This window comes from Nicotiana tabacum, chromosome 20 (genome assembly GCF_000715075.1).
Source record: "Nicotiana tabacum cultivar K326 chromosome 20, ASM71507v2, whole genome shotgun sequence".
Classification (NCBI taxonomy): Eukaryota; Viridiplantae; Streptophyta; class Magnoliopsida; order Solanales; family Solanaceae; genus Nicotiana; species Nicotiana tabacum.
In genome coordinates this window covers 31288899-31297292 of record NC_134099.1, presented here as the reverse complement: position 1 = coordinate 31297292, position 8394 = coordinate 31288899, and the positions used below count along the sequence as shown (strand labels likewise).

General features: G+C 34.3%; 1 long non-coding RNA gene across 1 annotated transcript; it reads right to left on the bottom strand.

The window, feature by feature from the left end:
* Nucleotides 1-4925: 4925 nt before the first annotated feature.
* Nucleotides 4926-6672, bottom strand: LOC142174824 (uncharacterized). Its single transcript, XR_012703899.1, has 3 exons — nucleotides 6525-6672; nucleotides 6315-6420; nucleotides 4926-5396 (listed from the first exon to the last, which is right to left on the bottom strand). It is a non-coding gene; the product is annotated as an uncharacterized LOC142174824 (long non-coding RNA).
* Nucleotides 6673-8394: the final 1722 nt, after the last annotated feature.

Here is an 8394-nt window from a genome sequence, read left to right as displayed (position 1 = left end):
GGAGAAGTCAAAAAGGGTCGGAGCTTTTATAGAGGAAGGGCTATCAATATGTGATGTTTCACATTCGAAGACAGTCAACCGGCGGCTAACACGTATCTAAAGTCAAAACGACGCAACTGATGGGACATTTTGTTGACTCATCATCTCGGTTGTAACATACGAAGGAAAGAATCGTGGTTTATTTATCGCTTCTTGTCGTTTCGATAAATCTACCCTCCGAAAAACGAGAGGACTATTTGTGTACGGGTAAAATCGGGGGCAATGTCTTCCCCAATTCTCCGACGAGAGAACGAAGGGGGAGCACAGATCCACGAGAATGTAATCGAAGCTAGAAACCCTTCATATCAAGATCTAGGAAGAGTGAATGATATATCCGACATCGAACATGATGAAGCGACGCACCTCGAACTAAGCATAACTTCTAGACTTCGGAGACGCGATGGACGGTTATGCACGATGGATAGGGGACCGTAATAATCGCCCTCAACTGGATATTACGGCGCAAATCTTGTTCAGAATCGATTATGGATCAACAATTACCGGGAGAAGAAGATTTTTACCTCTTTTAGACTTATACTAGGACTGAAATTCTCTTACTATATAAAAAAAGAAGTTTTTCTTTGATCAGACACATTATAATACGCAATTCAAAACAATAAAAGTTTATTTCTTCTTTCTGGCCACTCTTAAAGACATTGCTCAGTTGTTTAGCTCTTCATTCACGACTAGGTTTGAACCGAGGGTCCAATTGAGGACAAGGTCACTATTCAATTTACGACCAGGCTTGGTCATAACACTGCAATTGGTTTGATCGTTTATTTCATCTTTAATTTATTTATCTGTTACTTTTAATTATGCATATTGAATAAACTATGGATAATCACGTACAAATCTAATTGTTACCCAATTTTGGGGTAAACACTCATCAATCCTTCTCCGATCACCCATAGTGTTGTTAAAGCTCCTAATGCTAAAACAACACTGGTACAAAGAACTTAGCTCCTGAATAATTTGCAATAGTTCTATAGCAGTCAAAGTGGGGTTATAGTGGTTGATGGCCGTTGGTCTTTTGACGGAGGTATAATAGTGGCCGGAGAAAGTGGTTAAGATGGTGGTGTGAGGCAGATCGTTTGAATGAGTGATTTTTATGTGTTCTTTTTGTGATTATAGTGGGTGTGAGAAGTGCTGGTGGTCTTCAAGTACTGTTTTTGAGAGTGGAGAAAATCAATTATTATAGTGGTGATCGATCTAGACTGTAGGGGGATAAAGGATGATGTTTGAGAAAAACAATGGCCAAATTTGGAGTATTTCGCAAAGTTTATGAGCAATATTCTGTATAGTTCATGGGGCAAATATGGATTTTAAAGGAAAATTTGCTTCTTTTCCCTAATAAAAAAGCTCATGCATGTGTCTAAAAACTTCTGCCATCAGTCAATAAAAGCAAATCTAATATTCCACTTCTATAATAGCAAATATAGATCTGACTCCAACTATTTAATGTTGGACCTATTAATTACTTGGTGAAGTGCAGGGGCGACATCTATAGTTTTTATTTGAATGTTCTTTTCTTGTTCCACCACCACATATAGAAGAAGACTTTTTGTAACTAGAGAGATGTCTATACCTCACGTCACGGTCCAAAATGTAAGGATCAAGTTTGAATGCGTTAAAAAATCGATGAAGAGATCATATCTAAAGTTAACTTGAATCCAATATTGTACTATTTATTTCATACTAGTCATAGTCCAACATGTCTACCTCAAAACTTATTATTTTTTATTTTTTTAAGATTGAAGTATTCTAAAAACAATTAGCTGTGCAAGACTAAATTTATTTTCTAGAATGTGGATCCGACGCTCTTAAAAAGTCTGAAAATGCGGATTTTTAAGGCCAATACATCCAAGTTTTTTGGTTTTCCATCGGCTCGTTTTAGGACCCGATTAATTTAGATTGGGTGCTGGAAAGTTATATTTTAAGGATAAAACGTTATTTACAGAAAACAATTTTATTTAATTGTTTAAACTCGAAATCTTTATTTAAAACTTCATCCGGTTCAAAATAAGTGATTTTTTGGCCTTTTCTTGTGATCCAAAATAAGTGATTTTTCTAGATTTTAAGGATAAATTACTTATTTTTTTCCTACATTGCCCTTGGAGTAAATAGTGTTGGAGTATGTGTTAGGAGTGTTTATGTGAAGAGATAGTAAAGGTTAATATGGTCAATTTCATTGCTAATTAATGTTAAAAGGTGGATTTCTTAATCTATGTGAAAACAACTAAAGAATCACTTATTTTTAGGGATGGCAATGGGACGATGCGGGGCAGGGCGGGGCGGGTTTGATCTTATGTGGGGCGGGGTGGGTTTGATCTTATGCGGGGTGCGGGGCGGGTAAAATAGCACGGTCTAGCCATTTTTCGGACTGGTCATTCAAAAATAGTCAGTGTTTGTCAAGTCAATGAAAAATAGTCACTATTTTGCTGCAACGGAGACTGGTCTAGCATAATATACTGGAGTTCGGTACACCTGTATATGAACTTCCAGCATAATATGCTGGACCGATATACTTTGCTGGCTCCAGTATAATATACTGGAGAGTGGAGCATCGGTATTCCAAACTCCAGTATATTATGCTGGACCGATATATTATACTGGAACTCCAGTATATTATGCTGGAGTATTTTTCCGAATTTTGAACAATGATTTCGTTCAGATTTGTCTTTACATGAAAAATGGCTAAATTTCGATTACTTTTGAAACTGTAGTTATTTTTGAATTACCACTTGTAAATCTGGCTATTTTTTAATTTCTCCCTTGAAACTATTTTTCAAAAACTAATGCGGGGGCGGGGCGGTTGCGAGTTTTGTTGCGGGTTTATTCCATGAATAACACTATATACAAAATAAGGCAAGCAAAAAATATTTTGTGGCTGGACCTCGTCCACTACTTTTATAGTATGGCAAAAACTTATTTACTGTTTGATATACAAAACATTTGCCTTGCCTGTTCGTTCCAAGGATCTCATCCACTACCGTTATACCATATTTCATATTTCAGTTAAAGTATCAGCAAACATATACGAGCTTATATATTTTATTTATAAACTAGTTATAAAAAAATTATGATCCATATTTGTTATATGGAAATTTATCAATTTAATACGTAAATTTAGGCGCACGATACGCCTGTGGTATGCTTTTCAATTCATTGATTTTCTGATTTTTATATTTTTCAATTCATTTTATTTTTTAGTTTTTATACGTTTCAATCTATTTATTTTATATTATAATCTCTGAAAATAGAAATATAATATTTGGATCCATATAAGAGATTTAAGAAACTGAAAAATATGAAATATTAAACTTGTGTTTTTTTTTTGTAAAAATAAAAAAAAATTGCAGGACGGGTTGAAATTTTGTGGGTTAAGCTCCAACCCGTCCCGTACCCGTCCGCCCCACCCCATTGTCATACCTTATTTTGGACCGGAGGGAGTAATACATAAGTTATTTGATTATTCCCGCCATAATTTTTTATGGGTCCAACACAGCCAAATGCAATCACACAAGTGATGATATGTGCATGTACCTACCACACCTACCTTTATCCACTCGTATATATTATTTCCTCTCAGCAGTCCTTCCCTATAGTGTGCCAAATAGGCAAAGTTCTATCCATAACTCAATTCGTGCACATTATTTTAATCCTTCTTGCGAAGTTACGATATGTGGCTGTTCTTACCTTTTGGGCTTACCATCATCATTCAATTTTAACAGTAACAAATAAGTACTTTCTTAATGCTATTTTATTAACTACTATATAGTATATGACTACCAAAAAGTATGGTGGAATATAGAGATCCATTCATCCTTCGTTAAAGTTCTCGCGTTCGAATAATGGGACTGAAGTTCTATTTCATAGGGGATGCTAAAAACCCTAATAGTGGACTTTCTACGGCAGGACACGAATTAGTCAGATCAATAAATTTTAAACACCAAATAATGTATTACACAATAAAAAAACAATTGAAGTCGTTTGGCTTTGAGTATACAACGAATAGCATCTAGAAAACGAAACAATTAAGCTAGCGTTTGGTCATAGATTCTCAAATTTATTTTGAAAAATCTGATTTGGGTGAAGTTTGGACATCCGTTTTCAAAACATATTTTCCAAATTTATTTTGGAAAAACATATATATTATTAGTGTTTGTAAATATTTTGGCCTCAAAACCAGCTATTGAATTAGTTTTGGGATTTGAAATTTGGAATTTTACCAAAATATAGACAAAATCTATGATTAAATATGTGTTTGCCAAATAAAACTCAAATTTATTTTGATAAAATCTATGGCCAAACGGGTCCTAAGAACATCCACCCCCGAAAGGCCGAGAGATTTGACGGGGAGGATGTCACAGTTATTATTGATCCCTTTTTTGTTCTTTTTATGGCCTATACATTGTACACCTTTTTCAAGGTACAAATACGAAGTACTAATGAAACTGAAATGACCACAGCATATATTCTGATTTAATTAAAGTGTGTAAGTATTACGTAGAAACTTGGAAAAATGACACTGTATATTTTTATGTTATATATAAAAATTATACAAATTTTATAAATTTTTTCGGTTACCGAATGTAAATAGTTTCTGGCACGCGCTAAAAGTGGAGTAATTACTCAAATGGTCATTCAACTATCCCAAATTATCTCCTAAAGTCACTTTTCTTTCGTTTGTAACAACAAAGTCACTGAACTATGTCTATTGCACTCAAAAGGTCACTCAACTAGATTTTTCAAATTTTGAATTGTCAAATACCTTTTACCCTCTAAATTATAAACATTTATCTTCTTTTAATTTTTTAAATTTTTTTTAATATTAACAACAAAATTTCAGAAATTTATTTACACAATTCAGAATGAAAGAAAATAACGGTTGTAAAACATATATTCCATGCACGTAATATTGTCACGGCCCATTTTCTGAACAAGCCGGGACCGACACCAATTCACTAAACATGACCGAGCGAACCATCTGCGCTTATCAAATCTATTATAACTCCAAACTTTATATGCCACAAGGCACTATTGTAACCAAATACCTTCAACTAATTTAAATATCTAAAACAAGCCAACTTCAAAACTTTATTTAGTAACCAATGAAATACTGCTAAGTTGTTATAAAAAACATCTGAATCTTAACCTACCGACTGTGTCTATGAAGCCTCTACTGATAAACTGACGCACTGCTCAGGACATGAGATTTCCTGGTCAGTTGTAAACAAAGAAATAGCTAAATAATAATGACTCTAAGGAATACTCCACAAACAAAAGCAGAGCTCACCAATAGCACTGGAAGGGAGGGAAGTCCTAAATTGTAGCATGCTCGCCTGCAAAACCGGTTCCTACGTTGTACCGCAGACCAATGTAGGTTTCCAAAAAAGAACGTCAATACCATCCATTGTACTCAGTGAGTCTCAACGATAGGGGACGAAACTTAAATACAATACACATTACGAGCAAATAATCTAAATGCATAGAAAACATAAAGCCTCTAAGAACAATTCTAAAATAATTGCATAATAGTAGTTTATGAATATTTTAAAAGAAATTCTTTTCTTTTTCTTAAAAAAATTACTTCTCTTTATACTTTGGAAGTTCCAACTATCCTGACTTAATTCTGTCTCGGTCACCGTGTGATCGGCACGGGTTCGATCCCAACCTGATCGAATAGGCCCAATCCACGAGGTGCCACTCGCTTCAAGGTTCTCAGCGCTCATGTATCATACCTTAGCATGGCTAAGTAAATTCTCAGCAACGAGACCATCAGCTCGTGTGCTCCCTACTTTGGCACAAGTAGTTTCAGGAAGTCAATGCCTTGGTCAGGACCCTCGGCCTGGACGATGACCCCGTCTCAGAGTAAAGGATACTCCCAAAAATCTTTTCTTTCTAAAACTTCTCTTGTGACTTTTCAAGTCTAAATTTTTTCTTTTTGGAACATCATGTACATGTTCATGCTGGTATCCTTAAATGTAAAGCATGACATAAGAAAGAAATAAACATCTAAAAGTATTTCTAAAGATTCTTGCTTATTCATAAATTTTCAACATGAAAATAGCATATAAGAATAATACCAAAATCTAAACTTTTTTTCACATATATCATAATAAATCATCTAAACTTTTGCTAGAACAATTCTAAGTTAATATGTACTCACTCATTCCAATTAAGTAAATATAAACTCTTTTAAGCAATTCATCAAACACCTTGTATGCATGCTTTTGTGAGTTAAACCACTTTAGTAAAGGGTGGTATCAACTCACCTCAAAACTTCTCGAGCCAATACGTAGATCCCAGTCCAATTTATACCCGTCAAATAATTGATTCCACAACAACCAGTATATTTTAATTAATTTTAAAGTTTCACACCTAAACATGGAATTTACTGTTAATATAGAGGAAGAAGGAAATTAACTATTCTATTCTTACCTACTACTACTTTAGGATAATTGATAATAGGGAATTTTATATACCTGAGTTCAAGAATTAGTGATTTGTAAAGAACCCTAGGATTTTTCGTTGCCTGCGTGAGTAAGTAGCTTCGTGGCTCTTTGTTTCGTAAGCAACAGAACTAGCGTTCTGTTTTTTGTCTAAGGCTTTTGCCTTCTGCCTTTTGCGTGAATGACATAACTTGGTTCTGTTTTGCTTAAGGCTTGAAGCCTTTTGTTTTCCAATAGCCCATTTTATGGGCTTTAGGCCCTTTTTTTAAAATTTAACTTAACTAATAATTAATGATACTCACTTTTAATAATTAATAATATTAAAATTATTAATATTCCAATTATTTATAAATAGAAAAGTAACTCCAAAATCAATCACAAGGGTTTAAATCCGTAATAGAAGTAAAAATAATAATAATAATAATTTAATTCTATAATTAGCGTGTCTCGAAACTTTTATAAATTTGAGAAGTGTTACAATCTTCCCTCCTTAAAAACATTCGTCCTCGAATGTTGCTAGGGTCCTATTCTTAAGCTAACAATCATTCCTTAAGTCCTTGAACCTCTTAAATTTTCTTAGCACTACTCACTCTTGCAAGGGCCTTAAAATTTTGGCTAACTCCTTAAGTTTTCAAAAATTTCGGCAGAGTTTCCCTTGTAAATTGGACTATCCAAAAAATATCCTTATCACAAATACCACAACTGCACCAACAACAACCAAATATACCATAACAGGACATTCATGGGGACCATACACACCTTATAAACTAATTACTTACATTCTGGCAAGGAGGTACCACAATAGCTAACTAAAATCTAAAGGACAATACTTCAGCAAAAAGTAAATAACTTTAATGAATTAAATATACTCTGGCATGACACTAAATTATTAAATAACTAAATATACTCTGACAAAAACTAAATTCAACAACTAAGTATAATCTAGCAAGGACATAAACACATGCTAACATGTATTTAATAAATAAAATATAAATGTCAAACCAAACTTAGGCTCACATACCTTTTTCCTCAAATAAATATGGATATTTCTTTCTTATATCTTCCTCGACCTCTCACGTAACCTCTTTTGAATCATGATTACTCCACAAAACTTTTACCGATGCTAAATCTTTTATTCTCAACTTTCTTACTTGCCTATCGAGAATTTCTATAGGTAGCTCTTCATAAGTCAAGCCTTCTTTAATTTCTATGATATCGGCAGGTATTATATGCGACTCATCATGAATGTACTTTCTAATCATAGACACATGAAAGACAGGATGAACAGAGGACAACTCAATGGGCAACGCCAACTCATAAGCCATGTTTCCCTTCTTTTCTATAATCTCATAAGGTCCAATAAATCTAGGACTAAGTTTTCCCTTCTTACCAAACCTCATAACTCCTTTCATTGGTGAAACTTTCAAAAACACCTTGTCACCAACCATGAACTCTAAGTCACGATGCCTCTGTCAGAATAGGACTTTTGACGACTCTAAATCGCTTTCAGTCTTTCTCTGTGTCACACCTCCTTTTTCCGCCCCCGCGAGGGTGCAAGGGAGTTTTTTTTCAATTAAAGGACAATCGAAACGGGATTTGTTTATTTATTTCAGAGTCGCCACTTGGGAGATTTAGGGTGTCCCAAGTCACCAATTTTTAATCCCGAATCGAGGAAAAGAATGACTCTGTTTAACAGTCTGCGCACCAAAAATCCGGATAAGGAATTCTGTTAACCCGGGAGAAGGTGTTAGGCATTCCCGAGTTCCGTGGTTCTAGCACGGTCGCTCAACTGTTATATTCGGCTTGATTATCTAATTTTTATACAAATATGAACTTATGTGCAAGTTTTATCTTTTTACCGCTTTTATCATTATTTATTTTTATTTTTACAAAAGTGTGAACA